We start from the raw sequence: 23,103 nt of genomic DNA on the forward strand, positions 1-23,103 counted from the left end.
ATTTACCTGGTAGTTAGCATTGCTTACCGTCACGCAATCCCGCACAAATCAGCTTACAACTGCTTAAAAGTGCCTTAATCACTATGTATCCAACAGCCTGTGTTCTGCCCAGCAACAAAATAATCAGTCTTTGCAAGTCTTGAAACCAGGACCCTGTACACTATAGCCACAGTGATTTACCACTACACAATATCAGCTGTACATAAAATGGAGGTATACTCAAACAGATCCTCACTATAGCAAAATTACATTTTACATGTGAAAGGAATCTATAAATATCTTTTTGTTGTATAACCTACTAAATAACATATTTGTGAACTGGAGTACTGCATTAAGTTCAGATGTGAAGTGTCATTGTAATAAAGTGGTGAAATCCCCGATAAATGCAAGTACCCCATACAGTGTATGTACACATGAATCACAGATACTAAACAAATTTATAACATGTAATGAATGATAAATCAATGCCAAACAACAAATAGTGTGCAAAATTAAAAATAAGCAATGCTAAACATTGCACACCTCTGCTTACCAGGTGTAAGCATGCCTCTTTAAGCAATGCCAACATTAGGTAAGCAGGTTTGCCCATAGATAAGCTTTTTCAAAACCATACAATCACAGCAAAGTGCAGGAAATTGCCCCTATTTAAACCCCACAGGTGGGAATACATCTCATAACTGGTTGTGGCTTCCCCCTGCAGGCACAATGGCCGGTGTTGGGGAAAGATCACACATCCGAGCACAGCGCTGGGGCATCCAGAGGTCTAAGGTCATGGCAGGACCCCTGGTAAAAGACCATGAAGAGAGACTGCTGTAGAGCCAGTACCAGGGTTCCCAATATAAAGTGGAAGCCTGGGACCATCTCGCCCGTGACCTCACCAGTGCCACTGGCATTCCTTGAACTGGTGAGCAGGTCAGGCATCACTATGCTGACCTGAAATGGAGGAAGAGGGAGCTCTTGGAACAGTGGATTTAAGAAGCTAGGCAGAGAGGTGATGTCCCAGCAGTGTGTAAGTACTCATTCTACTAACTGTTTAATAATTGCCTAGCTCGGCGTATATTATGGACAGGTATGGCTAAATATTCCTCTATGTCTCTGACAGCTGCAGCAGAGTGGGATGTGAATCAGGAAGCCCATGCATGTGGGCTGCAAAGGCTGCATTGCGAAGCAGGTTAGTAATAATCTTGCATGTACTGTCATAAGAAATAAATCTAAAAGTAGTAGAAAGTTAATTGCCAGTATAAAACCTGTATTGTGTATGGGATGTACTGAATAAACCAGACAACATGACAAGAAGAGTCTCATATAGGTTGTATGTAAATAAAAGGGTAACAGCCTGGCAATAAAGGTCTAATTCCTGGACTGCTTGTGTTTACTCTGGCATCATATGGTACTGTAGTGTTGCATTCTCTTAATAGTACTGTTGTATTAAATTACTGTTATCCACACTGTGCTACATAAATAAAATGTGTAGGAATGTCTATATACAACTGTTGTAATCACAAGGCCATATTGTACAACTGAGGGAGACTTACATGTCCCATACTACAGACTGGCATCCGACCACACTGTGTAGCGGCCCAGTATATGTAGGGTTAGCAAGTGAGTGGCATATATGAGGATGGTGTTGATCAGACAGTCCATATATTGTAATATTAAGCTCACTTACCATATGTGGCTATGGCTGTGTTCACATTGGTTGTGGGTATGCACTTTCATACAGGTGTCAGTTACTCTGTGCTGTGACATGCCTGTAGAGCCTGCTATATATGCAGGGCCAGTGTTGTGGCAGTCTGCCTGTAGTTTGCACAGTGCTTTGTTACATGCCTTGCACCTTAGTGTACTTACCCAGTGTGATGTTATGTCCAGATATTTGTCAGATGTACTGCTGCTGGTCCACCATAACTGTCATGTATTTCTGACAAAGCAGTGGGATACTGTACGAATGTATGTCATTACCTAGTGGGTAGTATGTGGCCATGTGAACTCTGCACCACCAGTTATTACAGACAGGAGTGTGTGAATGTATAAACTGTGTGGGCATATGTATTCCAGTATTTACGTGATATACCCATTTACATGGCTATTAACATCCACATTGTCAGTCTTGGTCCACATGTCTTGCACTAAGGGGTTCTGTGTATACCTCTGGACTGACCAGAGTATGTCAGACTGTCCACATTTATTGGTCATATATCTGCTGTATTCTACAGGACTATTACTGTAATATCAGTGGTACTGTACTATGATGACCTAGGATGTCTGTCAGGAACTGATGCTGTATATGTCAATAGCAGATGTGACCTCCAACACACAACATTTGTGTTAAGACAACCCCTGTTACAGTAGCAACAGTCTACATATAGACCTGCAATACATACATGACATCCCCTTGCACTATGAGGTTGAAACTATTGGTGCTGATGTTTGACTCCACTCCATGTTCTGGACATATGTTAAACATATCTGTATATGTGTAGATATATATATATATATATATATATATATATATATATATATATATATATATATTTATATCCATATATCTATATAGATATCTAAACACATGTACATATCTACTTGCATATATGGATATATATATATATATATATATATATATATATATATATATGTGTATGTATATGTATATGTATGTATGTATATATATATATATATATATATATATATATATATATATATATATATATATATGCATATATATATACATGGGTCTACTTCATTTAATCGAAAGACCATTTGACCTAAACCCATTTGACCTAAATTTCATTTGATTGAAAATCAGTATTCAAGGCAAATAACAGGGATTTGTCCTCCTCCCCAATGTTGTGTGACCCTGGAGTTGCTATATATAGTTGGGGGGATGAGATATATATATATATATATATATATAAATATATATATATATATATATATATATATATATATATATATATCTATCTATATATATCTATATATATATATATATATATATATACATACATACACATATCCACATCTATATATGTCTACACACACGCATATATATATATATATATATATATATATATATATATATATATATATATATATATATATATAGGTTCATAGGTTCATACTAGGCTATCTGCCCTAGGGCATTTATAAGCCTAGCCAGAATGTGTTTGGCTTTCGCCACCCATTTTAAATTAATTTTGCTATGCCCTTTTCGAGGTTAGTATACTGTGCTTCTGTCTAACAGTGACACAGAAGTGATACCCGGGTTAAACCTACGATCTCCCATCCACTCATCAAGATTCCTCTTGAAGAGAGTCAATGAGGGACTCTGCCTAACCTGGACTGGGATTTTATTCCAGAGTGAAGGGAGCCTCTGGGTTATGAATCTGTCCCTCCAGCATGTCCTATTTATTTCAGTGCTGAGGTTCAAGTCTCGAGCACGTGGCTCGATGGGATTTGGATTTTCTGAGGTGCAGCATGTCCATTAATTCCTGGTTGGACATGGCTTTATCGTCAGGCACAGATCGCCCTGAACAGGCGGTATGCCACTGAGTAGAGCTGGAGTTTCTTTAACCGGCAGCATATGGCATCTGTTTGAGCCCTTTGATCCTCTTGGTGAGGTACTTTTGGGGTCTTTCCAGTCGCTGCAGGTGTCTGGTAAGGTACATCCCAAAAAGGGGCATTGTACTCAATTATGGGCCTGATGAGGGATGAGTAAAGAGGCACGATGACCTCCCCTGATCTAGATGTGAATCCCTTCATGATTAGGTGGGCTATATAAAATGTTTTTCTAACCACTTTGGCCACGTGGTTGTCAAATGAGAGACTGCTATCAACTTGGGTCCCCAGGTTCCTAATTACTTCTTCTGTACTTAATGGATTACCACCTATGTGGTAATTTGTGGGCACTTTGTTTTTGCCAAAGGGGATGACTATACACTTTTTGGCATTTAGCTTGAGGCCATGACTCTGGCACCAGTTGTCTGATTCTATGAGGCCCTTTTGGAGGATGCTTGTGTGGGCTGGAGAGTCGATTATGGCACCCAGTTTGCGGTCATCTACGAACTTGGTCAGCCACAGTCCTTCCGTGTTGGCCTGTACCTCCGAGAAATATATACCGAACAAGAGAGGTCCCAGGACTGAGCCTTGTGGGATGCCACTTGTAACTGGTTTGGAGTCTGACATGGCTCCAGCAATTCTAACCATGTGGGTTCTGTCCTTGAACCAGTTTGCAACCCATCTAGTGACATGGGGTTTATATTTAAGCTGGTGAGCTTATCTATAATGCCCGAGTGGGGTATTGTATCGAAGGCTTTTGAGAGGTCCAGGTAGGCTGTGTAGACCACCTTCCCCTCATCAATGGCCTTGGTGACTGTTTCAAAGAAATCAACCAGGTTTAAGAGGCAGGATCTGCCCTTAACAAAGCTGAACTGGGTAGGATCCAGTGTCTGTAGGTCCCCAATATCTTTATTTATGAGGTCCATGATGATCCTACCCATAGCTTTGCAGACCAAGCTAATCAGGCTTATGGGGCAATAGTTTCCAGGATCCGTTGAGGCACCACCTTTGTGGAGAGGGACCACTGTTGCTGTACGCCACTCTTTGGGTATATATCCTGTAGTAAGGCTGAGATTGAACAGTAGTTTTATGTTTGGGTTTAGCTCTTCTTGGAGTTCATGTAGGACGCAGCCCGGGACACTGTCTGGTCCCATTGATGCTGTGTTTTTTGCTTTGGAGAGGGCGGCTTTTACCTGAGCATCTGAGATGTCAGGGGGGCAGCACTATGCTGGGATAGATATTTGCCCTTTGGTGGGGGAAGAAGTTTGCGCTGAACCTGTCAGCTAGGATGTTGGCAATGTCTGTGGGTTTGGTGTATTTTTTGTCATTTTGGACTAATTCTGAGCATATCTGGGAATTCCCACCCAGGTTTCTAACATAACTAAAGAAAGCCTTGTGATTATCCTTAGTGTCCTGTGCAATTTTTCTATCGAAGCTGGCCTTAGATGATTTTATGAGTGCCCATAATTTTTTGCTAATACTGATCAGAGATGCCTTCCCTTTTTGGGATTTTGCTCTATCATTTAGTAGCTTCCTCCTTCTATTGTATAGTTTGTTTATGGCTGGGGTCCACCAGACAGGACGTCTGCCTTTGGAGGATTGGGTCTTGGTTTTATTTGGGATTGCATGATCCATGCATTCCTGAAGGTGTTCATAGAATGCATTTATAAAGGATTCTGCGGTCTGGGCCGTATTTTCCACAGGCCTGGGGCTTTGAAGGATTCCACCTCAGTTTTGAGGAGTGTGAAATTTGCTTTAGAGAAGTTTTTCACTGTGGTTTTCTGGGCAGGAGGTGGGGTCGGGATGTGAATATCCAGTGAGATTAGTTTATGGTCTGATCTTACCAGTGAGGGATATACTTCTGGTCTGGAGCATAGAGTCCCCATGTTGGTGATGATCAGGTCCAGTATGTTTTCCACTCTTGTGGGAGTGGTAACAAGTTGTTCCATAGCATTTGAGTTTATAAATTCTAGGAACCTTTGGGCTAGGGTTTTGGAGCTAGAGTAATGCTCCCAGTCTATGTTTGGGTAGTTGAAGTCACCCAATATAATGGTGTTTGGAGAGACCTTCATATTTTCCAATGTTCTCAGGAAGGCCGAGTGGGGTTCCTGGGTTTGGGAGGGTGGTCTGTAGCAGGCTATAAACTAGAAGGCAGTTTTACCCACTGTTAGTTGCACATGGATAGTCTCTGATGCTTCGTGCTGTGCCACCAACCTGGAGGTGTGGGTATCTTTGACGAATATTGATACTCTCCCTCCTTTTGTGGTTCGGTCTAAGTTTTGGGGCCAAAAAGCATGGTATGAGGTATAACCTGGTAGTGCTGCGGTGTTCTCGGGAGCCTTGAATCAGGTTTCTGTTACTGCACAGATATCGATGTTCTCCATGCTAAGGAGAGTTTCGAGTGCATGCATCTTGAGGTTTAGACTTCTGGCGTTGAGTAGCATTACTCTTAGTTTCTTATCCCTTGTGATACCTATGCAGGTGGGTTTGTCTTTTGAGCCTTGCCTAAAAAAGGCACTATGGGGGTAGCAAGAGCCTTTGCCAATATCCAAAAGCCCAGTGGTGACAGGTGCAAGCCATCCCTAGTGAAGCATCTTGGCTTGTTGATCATGTCATCCCAGGCTGACAGGCATTGGATCCCCTTTGAATGACACCAATACTTAAGCCAGTTGTTGAAATTGATCATCTTGTCTTCATATTGTGGCATCATTGTTGGTGAGGGTACGATGCTTCTCAAGGTCTGGGTCATACCGGCCTGGGCCACATGCTCAGAGAGCTCCTCTATGTCTCTTTTCATGTAGTCCAGGGAGGTACATCTCAGGTCATTCACACCAGCATTGACAATGACTGAGTCATATTTGTACTTGCCTTGGAGTGACCTGAGTGCTTGTGTTATGTGGCGGATCCTAGCGCCCGACAGGCAGCTCACCGTGACCTTCTCCTTGTTCAGCCTGGTGAGCCTGACAATAGAGTCACCTATTACAAGTGTATCAGGTGTGTTGTTTAGCCTTAAGGGCTGTGACTGTTCGGCACACTGGCTTTGTGAGCTATGTGTTGCACGTGTTTTGTTTTGGGGTAGAGGTTGCTTGGGTGTCTGCTTTCGAGGTCTCTGCTACTTAGGCAGATTTTTATTTAGAGCCTCCGAGTATGTTTTTGTGTCTTTATGTGTTTGGTTTGCTGTCATGGTAGGTCTATGTGAGACTGGAATTGTAGTGAGTGTGGTTTCCTTCTCCTCCTGACTGGTTATGCCAGTACTGAGTTGAGAGAGCTTAGCCTCCAGTTTGGCTATATGGATGCATCTGTCACATGTGTTGGAATTTGATGGGAGAAAGAGAGGGTTGTCTGTCAACATGAGGCAGTTGTAACATTGCCTCAAGATTCCCAGATTCACCAGATGGACCGGAGAGGAGATTGACAACTGACCTTTGGGCATGCTAGAATAGTATTGGGAATTCCTTTATAATTGAAAAAAAGGGCCAATGGGGAACAAGGTACTCAAGGGGAGTTTGTGAGGGTGTAGTGCTTTTAATTTTTTAGTGCTGACTTATATAATTGCTTTAGTGAGCAAGTGCCAGGTAACTTAAATGCATATATATATATATATATAGATACACAGAGATCTATATATGGCCATATATATGATGCAATATACAGATGTAGATATATATATATATATATATATATATATATATATATATATATATGTACATGTAGACATATATCTACATATGTATGTATGTATATGTATGTATATATCCATATCCTTGTCATGGGTAAACATTACTTAGGTTCATAGGTTCATAGATTAGTACTAAGCTAACTGCCCTTGCGAGCCATTTTAAGCCTATCCAATTATCTCTTGTGAGACCCAAACCCTGCACCGTGTGTTTCTTTTTTTTTTTAAATATTTTTATTCATTTCCAAAAACAAGAAAACATGAATGCAGGTTATTTATGACAAAAGTATTTACAAATTATTTAAAAAGGTAGGCTAAAACCTCTAAACAGATATCAAACATTAAAACCAAAATAAAGTATTTACAAGGGTGTCTATTGTTGACATATAATTTACTTTCTATACAATTGTTTCCTGATTATAATCTGCTGCAGTCATTATTCTCCAGTATTTCAGTTACTTTTTGCCATGCTACGTATAATGATGTAGTTTTTCCTTTAATAGTGTTCATTTCCAATTGCGATACTGCTGACACCATATTCATGAATTGCTTAAAAGTTGGAGAAGCTTTGGATTTCCAGTATGATGTAATGTTCTTCCTTGCAATAGCTAGGAGAGTCCATAAGATTGCATATTTTGTTCTTGGCACACAGTCGGGTACAGGTGCATTAAACAAAATAATAGATTTGGAAATCTGGAATTTATCATTGAATACCATTTGCAGAAAATAATTTATTTTATCCCAATATGGTTTAATCAAATGGCATTCGAGAACATATGTTGCCAGTCTGCTTTTATTGATAAATCACATCTCCAGCAGCCAATATTTTCTTAAACATAAGTTCCATTTTATGAGGGGTTACATAAGATCTGTGTATGAATTGCCATGTAAAAGTCTCCAATGTAATGAAAGTGATGTCTGCTTTGGAGAGAGAAGAATTAGTTTTTATCTCTGTCATTTGGCACATGTCCATTAACTGATCTATAATAATTCCATATTTTGTCATTATTATGCATTTTTATTTTTTGTTTGTTTTATAAATAGATGATAAGTATCCCTTTCCAGTAATGGGTTGATTCGTTAGTAATATTATATGTTCTATAAGGTTAGGAACATTTTGTCTTATTGATGGTTGCATTGTTTCTTGTTTGCTTAATATATACTGTCTTAATTCTTGAACATGTAACCACGAACTATCTTCCATATTTAATTTCTGTTTAATCTGGTCTATTGTCAGAGGTTTTCCAGAGTTTAGCAATTGATGCCAATATATTAATCCCTTTTCTTTAAGCATGTTGACTACTTCCATATTAAATGTTATTTTATTACCTTGTGTGTACGCTACTGGATATAAAAGAAATGACCATGCTTTAATATCAGGATTGCTATTAATAAGATTTTGGAAATTTTTTAATGTATAAGTAATGTATTTGGAACTTATATTTTTATTCTTATGTACCATCATATATTCCTTCATCAGCCATAGAAAATTGTTTGATATGAAATCTGTATACTTATTTGCTACTACAAATCCTGATTTTAACCAGATTCTCTCATGAACTAGCTTCCATTTTGATGTACATTTTGTATTTAGCTATAATGATATTGTTTTAATAATGGATGAATGCAATATATATTTCTATGTCTGGTAAACCTATGCCACCTATATCCTAATCATCTAGATGATACTTCATAGCTATCCTTGTTTTTTTTGGATACCATAGGAATCTTACCATTAAATCATTTAATTGTTTTAGGTGCGATTTAGCTGGTGGCAAAGAACAAGCTTGTATGACATAAAGAATTTTTGGAAATATGATCATTTTAATTATATAAAGCCTTTCTTCCATTGAAAAGAAGAATTTATTCCATCTTTGTATTAGATTTTTAATATTATTTAAGGTCTCTTTATAATCTGTTTCAATTGTAGTATCTAGATTGTTAGTTATTATAATTCCCAAGTATTTAATTATATTATCGGTAGAGATATATTTATGATATTTTTATTTAGATCTTTTTTATTAGTATTTATAAGCAATACATTTGTTTTGTTCTCATTAAATTTAAGACTTGAAAAGTTTTGAAAGTTTTGAATTGAGTCCCATAATGCTTTTAAACTGCTATTATTATTTTTAAGGTAATTAAAATATCATCAGCAAAAAGTTGAATTTTAAGCTCTAGGCTGTTGTCTAGTTGTATTCCTTCAATATTTTTATCCATACGTATATTATTTGCTAAGGGTTCAATGACTAGCAAACAATAATGGAGAAAGAGGGCAGCCTTGTTTTGTGCCCTTAGTTATTTTAATAGATTTAGACAGACAAGATCCCAGTTTTATATAAGCCAATGATTTTTCATATAATGATTTTATTAACAAAGTGAAGTTGTTTGAGAAGCCATATTCTTTTAAATCTAACCACAGATAATCCCAGTTCACTGAATCAAATGCGCTATTTATGTCTAAGCTAATAACATTCATTTTGTTTTTTGTGACATTTATATAATCAATTAAGGAAAGAATTCTTTTAATGTTATAAGTGTTCCTATCTTTTATAAAACCTGTTTGATCCTCCTCTATCAAAAGTGGTAGTAACTGTTTCATTCGAGCAGCATGTATTGCCATAAAAATTTTATAATCTATATTAAGAAGTGAAATGGGTCTGTATGATGAACATTCACTGGGATCTTTATTTTGTTTCAGAATTGGTGATATTAAGGTGTACTTCCAAGAAGGAGGAATGTCTTTACCATTTTTAACTGATGTAAAGACATTCAATAACAACAGCAAAGCCTCATTTGATAGTAATTTAAACATCTCTGGGGTGATATTATCTATACCTGGAGCTTTGTTTAATTTTAGCTTATTTACTTCAGCTTTAAGTTCTGTCATTGTTATTTGTTTATCTATTAGTTGTACCTGCTCCTGTAATAACCTAACTTTAACATTGTTTTGAGAAAAGCTTTCAATACTGAATGTGTTTCTGTTTTCTCATTTTGATTATTAAGTTTATGAAAAAATAGCCTAAAAGCTTCTAGTATTCCTTCTAAATCAGATACTTTCTTTTTGGTTTCTATATTATGTATTTCCTTGATTTGATTTGTTTTAATAATCTTTTTAGTCCTATTTGCTATTCTTCGTTGGTTTTTAGGGTTCATTGAATAGTAACATAGTTTAATTTTTTCTAAGTTGATCATTGTTTTGTGGTGTAGCGTCTCTGGGTATTTTTTATTAGTATCTTCTAGTTCTTTTATTAAGTTGGTGTTTCCATTTTGAATGTCAAGCTTTAAATTATCTACTTTTGACTGTAATTCCATTAATTCCTTATTCCACTGTTTTTGTTTATTTTTATACCATCCCACCACTCTTCCATATAGGTATGCTTTCAATGCATCCCATATATATATTTCAGATACTTCTTTTGTAAGATTGATATCTAGGAATGTTTGTGTCTCTTTAATATAAAATTCCTTAAAATCTTTGAGATTTGTTATGTAAGATGGTATTCTTGTTACTGATATCCTTCTCTTGAAACATAAGTCTATCTCAAACGTTATGGTGTTATGGTCCGAAAATGGACATGAAATTGTCTTGACTTTATTTAATTTAGAGGTTAAATCCTTTGTTATGTACACTCTATCTGTTCTAGAGTATGTATTATGTCTATGGGAAAAATGTGTAAAGAATAGTGAATCTGGGATAGCATACTCATTTATGTCAACTATATTAAAAGTTTCAAAAAACTCAGCTAACAACTTTGTTAAAGGTGATCTCTTATGTGTAGTGATAGTATTTGTGTCAGTTTCTTTTATAATGCAATTGAAATCTCCAGCTATGATTAAATTGCCTTTGGTATATTGTACAATGTCTTCTAAGTGTTGTTTGGCCACTCTAACACCTAGTCCTGGTATCCAATAAATATTCACTAATGTATATATCATTTCATTGATAGATATTGTCACTAGACAAAACATTCCTGAGTTGTCATGGAACGTGTTTATGATTTTAGGCATTAAAGTAGTGTTTTTCCACAAAATTGCTACTCCCCTTCGCTTCTGATTATAGGTGGAACTTACTAGTATTGTATAATTTTTATTGTTTATTTTATTTATGTCTTCCTGTGTAAGGTGTGTTTCCTGTAAAATACTAGTTGCTTCACATAGCTTTAAATATCTATAAAGACTTCCCCTTTTGCAGCTATTATTTAAACCATTTACATTAAGAGATATACATTTTGCAATTGGATTTATATTAGCTTTGCTTTTATCCATATTCATATACTCGTAACAATGTGTAGATGTGTGTACATGAAGAGAATGACTTGTTCTTTCTTCTTCCAACAGTATTACAATAGATTATAGACACCCAATAAAAGTAAATTACAAGATCATAACTGAGAACAATATAAGATAAACAACCACCAAACCCCTCCATGAGAAAAAGCATCTCATCCTTGAATGATCTAATCATTCAAGCGATCTCTAAGTCTGCATTTCAGTATCCTCCCCCGGCCCCGCCATATGGTAGTTTTATAATGAAAAGTATCTTATATATCTTTTAAGTATACATGTATCTGTCTTTACAGATTACTTAAATACAGTCTTTATCTATTTTTAATATTTTATAAAACACTAAGGCAACACAGCTATACATAGATTTAATACTTAACTATTTGGTTTTGTTTAAATTGTAAAGGAAAATCTTTTATTTTAATATATCTTTTGTGTAGCAATAATGGTTATGCATCTTAAAAATAATATGCTTGCTGTCTATCTCCTTTATAGTGTGAGTGGCATTCATAGGTATCAAATTTATTGTAATGGTCTACCAATATATACATATACATACGTACACATACACACACACATATATATATATATATATATATATATATATATATATATATACACACATACATACATACACACATATATGCATACATACATAAAAAAAATGTTAAGCATTATATGCATCAGTTAACCATGCCACAAGTTGATTAAATCAGAAAGTATCCGTAACAATGAATATAACGTTACATTTGTATTGTCATTTATCTGTAATCTTATAGTTTTCTTTTAATTCAAAAAGTCATATTTTAGTGGTATGAATGCTACTAATTTGTTTTTGGCATTGGTATTATATAGTTTAAGACTATATTTCTTAGCAATTCCTATATAATTATTGGTGCCAATGGCATATTTCATCGCCAGTGTACCACATATGTCATATGTCAAATAGCAACTCATACTCCTTATGATATTACAGGATTTATCTGCAGCGTTATAACTGTAAGGTTGGAAAATATGAGAGGCAAAGTAGGCTTTAAATATGCTATAACACAATTATTTGGTACTTATTATTGTCAACTCTTCTACATACACAGGAAAAGATAACCTTATATGACCATCAACCATGTTCCTTCATTTTTCTCTTCATCCTTCTATTCTCCATTTTTAATAAATATGTGTTTCTATTGTGGCTTCTTTGAATTTAGTGAGGGTACTCCATATCATATTATAGATAATATACAACGTTCAAACAGAGAACATGCCCAATATAGAGACATATTCTCAACTCAAGTGGTCCATACCATATATTTATAACACTGCAGTCAGAAATATACTAATGAATATTCAATAACTAGCAGCTTTGCAGCATGTGTGTGTCTCTAACAAGTACATACCTATAGGATATTAAAAAGAATAGATAGCACACTCTTGTTTCATAATTAACAAATGCACACAGCCTGGTATTTACTTTCATAGACAGAAATTAGACCTGTTACTTATATGCATATCAGGTACCAACAGCAATATGTTAGTAAATGCCTATGCTATTCAAATCATATTTTAATGCTGATTGATATGAGATGTAGATGACAATGGCTTTAGCGTTTGTGATGTTATATAATATATATTCAGTATTATAAGTAAAAGTATGTTGCATGTCTATTTGCAATCTAAGGTTCAAGGCTGATCAATTTAGACATACAAGACAATCTCTTTAGCCTTGGTTATATAATGGAGTTACTGTGTCTCTACACAACCATACATTTTCAGTGAGGATGTTCAATATTAATATAACTTGCCTTTAATAAAAGCATACTTATAATTCAGCAGTTCTTTCCTATATATATATATATATATATATATATATATATATATATATATATATATATATATATATATATATAACAATATCATAAGCAAGTCTGAGATTTTTTCTTGCTCATTACTGCTTAATGATTGTGCTACTTGAACAATTTAATATTTACAGAGTATCTTGATAATTAAACAGCAACTCCTTTTTACCCTTAAAATGCCTAATAACACATAGCTATATTCATGAACCTTAATTGACTTACTATCCTTAAGGTTGAGTACACTAGCTGCAGTGTGTTTACAAATATGTTATATAGTTCCAGTCAAGGACTTAACTATATTCAATTTTTATAAAATTAAGTTAAATTATAATAATTTACGTGGGTGATCTTATCAGAAAAGATTATAGTAAAGTCTGTATGTGTTAACTATTCATACAGTTTCTTCCAAGTGATATACTTCTTTTTAAGCTTTGTGTGCTGTTTATGTGTACAATTCAAAATGAATAACAAATATTACAATATAATAAAACGCCATGTATGTGTTGATACCTTCTAAATTCATTAGGTACTTCAGTGTACTTTTAATATTTGTTAAAACTGTAAAAGCACTTTGCCATCTCATAAATAGTGTGCTGATTACTTTAAGTAGCTTAGGAGCTGACACCACACCCATACTGTCTTCTTTTAGTGCTGACATCACTCATGACTGTTTACGTTCATTTTGTGCTGTTAGAAGTTTTAACACACTGTAATGGATTCTAACTGAAGAACCTTCATTCAGGGGTGGTAAAATAAGAGTTCCCAGCTTGTGACCATGGCGGGAAGACAAAAACAAAGTAAGTGAAGTTTTTAGGGTGTTTTTTAAACTGAACACCAGCTCTTTAAACTTCTATTAGTTTTCTTAACATTAAGGGCAGATATACAAGCCAAACAGTTGTTTGTTAGTCAAAAAGGCACTTTTAGCATCAAAGAATAGATAATTACTTTTCAAGGCACTTTTTGACAGTTATTACTATCAGTTTTTATATATTATTATGTGTATTAAATACATCAGTTTAGATATTTCATGCAGCTTAGTGTAAATAATATAAAAAGGAATCATGCACATTTAAACACACCACATTAATATGTCAGTGGAAATACTTCATATTCTATACTAGCGGTAAAAGGCAGGTAATTTATAAATGAACTATCTAAACATCATTTAGAGTTAGAAAAATCATGACTGTAAGTATTTACACTGTAATAGAGAAAGATATGTTACATTGCTTTCTTTAAGGTTGTTTCCTTTAGTTATAAAATGTCCTGCTTATCTTGTATTTATATTGTTTCAAAGACTGACACGTGTAAAGCATGAATGCTTTCAAAGAACTTTTTTGCCTTACAGAGCAAATAGAAGACAATAATGTTTGTGTTTTTCATATGCCTTTTATCGTTTCTTCTTCTTCTTGTCAGCAGTGCTCCATTCATTTTTTTCTAAGTGACGCTTAACCCCAAATTGGGAGAAATCCATTTCTTCCACATTATCCAAGGTTTTATTAGCTGAAAGATAAGAAACTGTTGCTTGCAGAGTGCCAAATGTTTTAGGACCTTCAGTAAAAAATATTTTTATTCTTGCAGGGAACAGCAAGTGGACTTTAAGTTGTCTTTTTTTCAATTCCTTTATCAGAGGGAGACATTGTTTTCTTGCAGTTATAACTCCAGCAGAATAATCATTATCAAATCTGATTATGTTGTCTTTGTATTTAACTGGAGAAGTTGACCATGCTGTTTTTAAAATAAGTTCCTTGTCCTGTGATGAAAAAAACTTTACTATTATTGATCTCGGGTGATTTTTGATTTGATGGTTGATGAAGCAGCTCTTAAGGATCTGTGGGCTCTTTCAATTCCATAAGAAAGAGCTTCAGGCAATTTTAAAACTTCTGGTAACCAGTTAGTAAGGAAAGTCACCATGTTATCTCCCTCTGTTTTCTCTGGTAGCCCATAGATGCAAAGGTTATTTCGTCTGGACCTGTTCTCTAGATCCTCTATTTTATTTTGTAATGAAGCATTTTGTTGTGATAAAAAATGTAGCTGAAGATCTTGTTCTGAGAGTCTGCCCTCGGTATCATTTAAGGATCTCTCTATGTCAACTATTTGAGACTTCTGTTGCGTCATTATTTCTTGTAGTTGCTGTATTTGTTTTGTAGATCTCTCCTCAAAAGTATCCAGTTTGGTATTCATTTTGTCAAATTTCACTGACAAGTCTTGTATAGCATTTAATAAAGACGGTATCTCCTTTTTCATCGTCTGGTCCTGTGTGGTATGCTTAGAAAAGCTCATTTTCAGTAGATTCAGATACCTTCCTTCTTGTTTTGACAAGAAAAATAATGTTTAAAGCCAATTTTTTTGCACTGTAGACTTCTAGTGATATTAGTAGAAGTAATTCAACAAAATAGGTTTGTCTACAATATCTAGTTTTTAAAAATTCCTGACAGAAATATCTTTTGAGTGCATAGCTGGGAAAAGATGCTGCCAACCAGTCTACATCCTAGCCACGCCCCCTGCACCATGTGTTTCTAAGGCAAACACCTCAACCATTAGGCCACCCTCCCATCCCCATTACACCCTCCCATTACTGTTGTGTATACCTTCCCAGATGTATCACACTGTATTTATCTGATATGTGTATATTTAGATATAACAACATATGTGATGCAACAGTAATATCAGTAACAAGTATTACGCAATTGTAGAAGCCACATCAATTTTTCAATACTATTCAATATGTGTACTAACAGATATATTGGAAAAACAACAGCTGTTTTCACAGGTGTCATGGTGTAGTGGTTAACTGCTGTGACTATAGTGTACAGGGTACTATGTTTAAGATCTGCATGAGCTGTTTATTTTGTTGCTGGGTAGAACAAGAGCTGTTGGATACAGAGTGGTTAAGGCAGTTTTGAGCAGCTTTAAGTGCATTTACACGGGTTTGCTTGAAGCAAAGCGGTGCTAACATATGGTTAAATGTACAGGCGCTTACACTGTTTAGGTTTCGCTTACCAGTGCGCAAATGGGCTTAGCTATAATATTACAGCAATGCTGACATGCTCAGCATGGCTCAGCCCTGGTAACAAGTGCTCACATTCCAGTCTGATAACACAGCAGAGCAATGATAGCTATAATAAGTGAATGTAATGCCATGTACATAACATGCGTCTATGTGCTGTCATTACAGTAGCAATGGGTGTGAGTCTACTGTCTGGGACACTTGAGTATATACAGCTTGTACAACACTCTTATCCATGTGAATGTGGTGCATACATGGGTAGTATCCCAGGTTATTTGCAGTCACACTGGCATGCAGTGTATCATTACATTACTACTGTTGATAGTGCTTTCCAAAGTATGAGTAGATTGTCAGTTGTATTTCTGGAAACAAACACCCATGCATGTAGAGATGGACTCCTCACTGTCATATTCCTGGTGTGTGAGCTGTGTCGCATTAAATATTTCCTACTGGATAATGATCTGACATGTGCAAAATAACTGTAGACTACTGTGTGTATTGCACATGTCAGTGAGGGCTGCCGTCATGTAGTAGTGGCATACCTATCAGTGTCAGACATCTATCTGTCAACACATTCATCCTAATGCATAGCTAGTTGGCTAGCTGATGTCTGTCCGTCCTCTGTACAGATGTGCAGATGTCAAGTATCCATCTTGGATACTTACAGGCAATTTATGCTTGACTGACACTGACTTGTCTACCCAGCTGTGTTATAAATGCCACAGATAGGACTCCACACCCTGTACGCACCACATGCTATGGATACCTCAACTACACTACCACAGTCAACAGAATATGCTTGGGTACAGGTCTCCAAGACAGACACTGACCATGTTATGTAATACATGTTGCATACATGTCAACTGGAGCACCTCACTGGCCTTCTGCAAGAGGCACCCAGATGATTGGCTGATGCATGTCACTCTAACCCTTTGGATTACCCCAGCGGTGCCTATTGATAGATGGCCTGCTGGCACATGGCAGGTGGCATAATACCACTGTACACACATCCCCTACACTTCCCATCTCTCCATGGACAATAGCCTGGTACACACCTATGAACACCTGCACTGATGCACCACAGTACTGGCAAATGTGTACATCCGCATTACTGGGAATATCAGTGTCTGTATGTTTGTAGACCTGTAGTTGGGAATACCCTGAGGCCCTTCACACCCACCACACCCCCACTGCCATAGGTGATGTGGCTGCTGCTGTACCAGAGATTACATGTACCTTGTTACGCTCCTCCCCCTAAGAGTTATCTGAGCCATGCAGTACCAGCACAACACTGTTGTACAAATGGGTTGATAGGCATGGGATACCCACTGAGTTCTGGCAAGTGTGTGTATGTGTGCATGTGTGTATATATGTAGGGTACAGCATTCTGAGGCCACATACTCCTATTACAATATGCATTGCCAAACATTCTGAGGCCACATACTCCTATTACAATATGCATTGCCACACAGTATTAGGGATAGTGATGTAGCTGACTGTAGGAGAGGCATGACAATGCATCACCCTACTATGCCTGTGGCATGTGCATTAAATGCATATCCCTGTAGTAGCACTCTTGGGATGGACAAGGAGTTGTATTGCAGTCCTGGTCAATGTGTGATGGTGGGTATGTCAGAGTGTTATCATGGGTTCCATTGCATACAATATCCACAGTGGGGTGTGGGTGCTGGGTATACTGTCATTACACTATGGTACCCCCGGTACATGTCCCATGTACCACTGTATGGTGACCACTGTCACCATCAATTATACAGGTAACTGATAACACTATCCAGCCCAGTTATGCATGTGCTGTGTGCAACCTACTTGTAACACAATGGACACACTAACAAGGTAGTTAGCACTGATAGGCCCAGGTCTCTCAGATGTGTGTCTGACTGTTATGTGTTTGTCAGTGTGTATATGATGGTATGTCACACTATGTATTGTCCATAAACAACCATTACATCCCCCATTACCATACTGTATATGCCTGGGGATGTTCTGCATGTAACATGTAACCTGGAACACACCTCATTCTAAAAGCTGTATGGTGTGTGCAATTAAAGCCACACATCAGTAGCACTACATACCTAGGTCGGGGTCTAGTCCCAGTGTTGCCAAGTAAGACTGTGTATGTATGTGGAGGGATCTAGTTCAGGTTGCAGAATATACATGTCCCAGGGATCATCTGTCCAAGAACTGCCTGGCATATGCTAACATTTCACAGGTATCATCCTGTAGATATACATTCCATCACAACTAGTGTTAGATGTATAAATGACTTCTTCCCCATTGTACAGATGTGCAGCAATACTGGGGTTGGTATATATAGCAGTGTGTGGCTGTTGTGGACACAGCCATCATTGCAGTTACTGTTGAGTGTATTCACCCCGTGTAGCTGTCCGTAATACTGTACAGTTCATGTTAACAGGTTAGGTAGTTGTCTATCACACTATCTGTGGTTCTACAGCACCTCTCACTCTCCAAAGGGTAGGGGTGTGCCACCCACACCAGCACACATATGTTTACTGAGTTGAGGCTTGCACTACATCGAGGAAGGGGACGTATACCCTACCGGTACCATCAACAATGACATTAAACTAGCAGACTGCTTATTCCACACTGTGCTGTTGTCTGTAGTCTGGCTTGGTGGAATTACATATCATACAATGGATTCCTTGCACAGGTACATAAATCCATGTGTACAGTATTCTTTGTGTAGTGCATCAACACCAAAGCCTCTTTGTGTATTATACACAAACATGTGGTGTGTACCACCCAGTACAACTACCATTGCCCACTGTAGAAGGGCTACTAACATCAGCCACCATGCACTCACCTGTATACATCACCGCCAGATCTATCAGCCATGTGGCACAGGCAGTAACTGTTATACAGATCTGTGACATGTATTCACCTGTACCCAGGATATGGCACAGCCAAGGTGTCACCACAGTGCCGTATCCCTTTTGAGATATGACAGCAGACCTTGCTCCTGCTGACACATGGGCACCTACAACACAACCGGATAACATTATGGAGACCACAATCACTCAGTGTTAATAACCAGCTATAATGCATCATGGCTGGACAGCTACACTTCCTGACATGTAAGCATTAAACTTTACTGCTGGCAACATGTTAAACACCAGTACATTGGAACACTGTAGTACAGTCACCGTGTGCATCAGAACCATATTAGCCTGTCCCTGCATCAATGTTATGGATGACAGGGATGTGGCACAGGTCTCATCATATGCACAGGGTGTGTTGCTGGTTTGCCAGAGACTTAGGCTGAGCCATATATTTGACACCATGTGTGTGAGTGAGGGGTTTTAATTATTGATATGGCTGTGGTGATGTGGTGTGTGTAGGTATGGGGTTGCCCTAGCTGTGTTTGTATTGTGTGTGAGTATGCATGCACACAGTTCTGCCATGTGGCTGCCCTATACAGGTGTTCATTGGTTTGCAGACCATACCTGGCAGGGTGTGAAATTTATCGCCTCTGGCCACAGACATGAGAACTGGGCCTGCCAGGGGTTCCACAGGCACATCCAGGTACAAGCCATGATATGGTACTCTCCCCTGATGATGACATATGTCCACTGGAACCAGATCCCTCCTGGGACTGGCCAGGGGCACGTGCATGTGGCCTGATTTGGTGTGGTGTGGACAGTGGCCCCCTGCAGTGCTGGAGCTGATATTGCCACTACAAGACTGGCTTGTTGTCTTGCATGTCTGTTGCATCACTCCCACCACATGATCTAGCACGGACAATCCACTGTCGATAAGTCCCACCCATCTCACCCCACCATCGATCCATGACCTCTGTATAATAACAGAGGACACCTGTAAGATCACATGATGTTGTCAGTTACAGCTGAAAGAGGAGCCCTCTGCAGCCTTAGTTCCTGTCTGGTGTACTGTTCCATACATGCCTGTGCCTCCATGGCAGCCTGAAACATGCATCTAATGGTAACAGATGTGGCACTTCTGCCAGAGACACAATGACTAGCAGCCTTCCAATGAACACCCCTGTACATCTGCCTAAGTGGTACCCTGCTGGACATCCGGCTACGGCTGCAGTGTCCAGACACATGTGCCATAGATACCACACTGTCCTGTGCACTGCCACCACCTGCCAACTGTCCCTCTGCTATGGCCACTGGTGATGGGGTATCTATAGGCACTGTGACTGTGAGCAGGAATGGGGTGGATAACAGAGGGATGTCAAATGATGGTGCAGTTTTGGCCTCTGACAACCCCGCCTGTGTCTCAATACACCTATCATCATTTTCAGTGTCTGTGTGGACACCAACCTCAGATTGCCTGCAGGAGGGACCCTGACCCACCTTGCCCCCTGTGAGGGGAAAACAAGAAATGCACTTTAAGACCTGTACATTGTTGCTTAACAGTACATACATACACACACACACACACACACACACGCACACACGCACACACACACACACACACACACACACACACACACACGCGCACACACACCTATACACACACCCTGACATTCCACCATAATACATACCTGTGTCGGAGTTTACAGACTGTCCCAAGTTTATTCTCTTAAGTTCCCCACCCTGCATCAGATTGGAAACTTACACTCATTAATACCAGTCATTAATGTATCATTCTTCTAATTGCCTTGACAAGTGATCACAAAACATGACCTATTTCTCCATTACCTCTTTGTCTTGATTGGAGTCGGCTTTACAAAGACTTACTGCTGTCATCCAGTGTTCACCCTGGGTTTATCCAGACATCGTGAGCATTGCCCCCATTTGTTAGAGGCTACTACAGTCACTCAATAATGTCACGCACTGGAGTGTCATGCATAACTATTGCTCAGTAGATGCAAGATCTGTTGCTCTAACTTATTATGTGGACTACAGTAATATTTGAAAACACTCACTGGTGTTGTCTAGTAATTCCCCAATGCATCTGTAGTGCTGCATATGTGGGTATTCTTTCATCTTTCTGCTGATTGCAATTATAACAGCATACCTAGTGTCTAGTTTCCCTCCCAATGCATGTTCCATGCTACAGACCTTATTATACTATCAGCTGTCCTGAGATTAGATGTCAGACAAGTATTCCTGGTGTCTCATGTGTCTGTCCAAGTCCATGTACTGCGCAATTTCAAAGGGAAGTCGAGAGGTATGAACAACCCCACAATCACACATGTGCATACATGGACACACACACAAACACACACACACACGTACACAAACATATCCTACATACACCAACCCCCCTCATCTGTAAGTGTGTGTGTGTGTGTGTGTGTGTGTTTGTGTGTGTGTCCATGTATGAACAACCCCACAATCACACATGTGCATACATGGACACACACACAAACACACACACACACATGTACACAAACATATCCTACATACACCAACCCCCCTCCACTCCACCATATTGCACTTACAGTCAAAATAACCCCCCACGCCCTCACACACACAGACACACACACTTACAGGTGAGGTTGCACAAAGATATTACGCACAGACCTCCGATTACCCATCTGTCAGCATGCATGACATATGGTACTCAACAGCATGCAGTGCAGCTATAGTCAATCCATGCTAGCAACATTATGCATGTGTGTGATGCATGGGCTTTGTTAGTAGGTGATGCTCCTTCCCCTGGAACACATTGCACCCATGTACACAGTATTGCTGTGCACCTGTTTGGCACTCTGCATGTACTGTGCACCATACCATACAGGTGTACACACCATTGCTGAATGTGTATGACTGTGTCAGTTATGTCTGCTCTTCTGCTCAGAGCCCCTACGTGTTTGTCAGACACGTACCTGGGATGATATGTGGACAGATGTCATTTGTGAATGCCTGATTTTTGATTTACAGATATCATCATCAGCGGTGCATGTATGGCTAATATGATACAATTACACTGACAACCTTCAAACCTTACCGTGCCTATTGGGAGTGTACACACCCTTACTGATATGACGCCCTCTTCCTTGATATGCTATGGGGCCACATTACTGCATATGTTAACATTACATGAACTTGATATGTGACATATGACCTGTACAATCAAATGCATTGTCAAACAAATATGTTAGTTGTGCAGATGCTGATTGAGATGCATGCACTTTGTGGGTGCATATGTGTGCATGCCCTTATCATGATAGTTTGTTGCACCTACTGTTATGTGTACTACAACAGTCACTATTCCTGGTAGGGGTATACTAGCATGGGCCATCTGCATTTGCCAGTATTTGGTCAGTCTGCCCAACACATGTCCCCCAACTCTGCTTGATTGCATGGTCAACTCATGTACACATCCCTTGGAGTTCACACACTGCAGTCACTATTGCTGTGGAGTCAGGGTTATGTCTGCCACAGTTCTTGATCCTGACTGTGTGCAGATGCAGTCATTCATAGCATCCTTTGGATCCCTGCTGCAGTGCACTGTTGTGTCATGATGACACCTCCTCCCCACCCTCAGCCTTTTTGCAGATGCTTGACAACTATGGCCTACACATGTGTGACATTTTGCAGTGTCACAAACACTGAACACCATGTATATCAGCCTAGTCCCAGCTAATGAATGGCAAACATACAGATGTACACTGGCACCAGCAAGGTACAGATGGGGATGGTGGGCCTGAGATGGGGTGAGGTGTTGGTTGTGCTACACCAGTACACATTGCAACGCATGCCTTTTGGGGACCT

Source organism: Protopterus annectens, chromosome 6.part0, assembly GCF_019279795.1.
Source record: "Protopterus annectens isolate FY-2018-M chromosome 6.part0, PAN1.0, whole genome shotgun sequence".
NCBI lineage: Eukaryota > Metazoa > Chordata > Ceratodontiformes > Protopteridae > Protopterus > Protopterus annectens.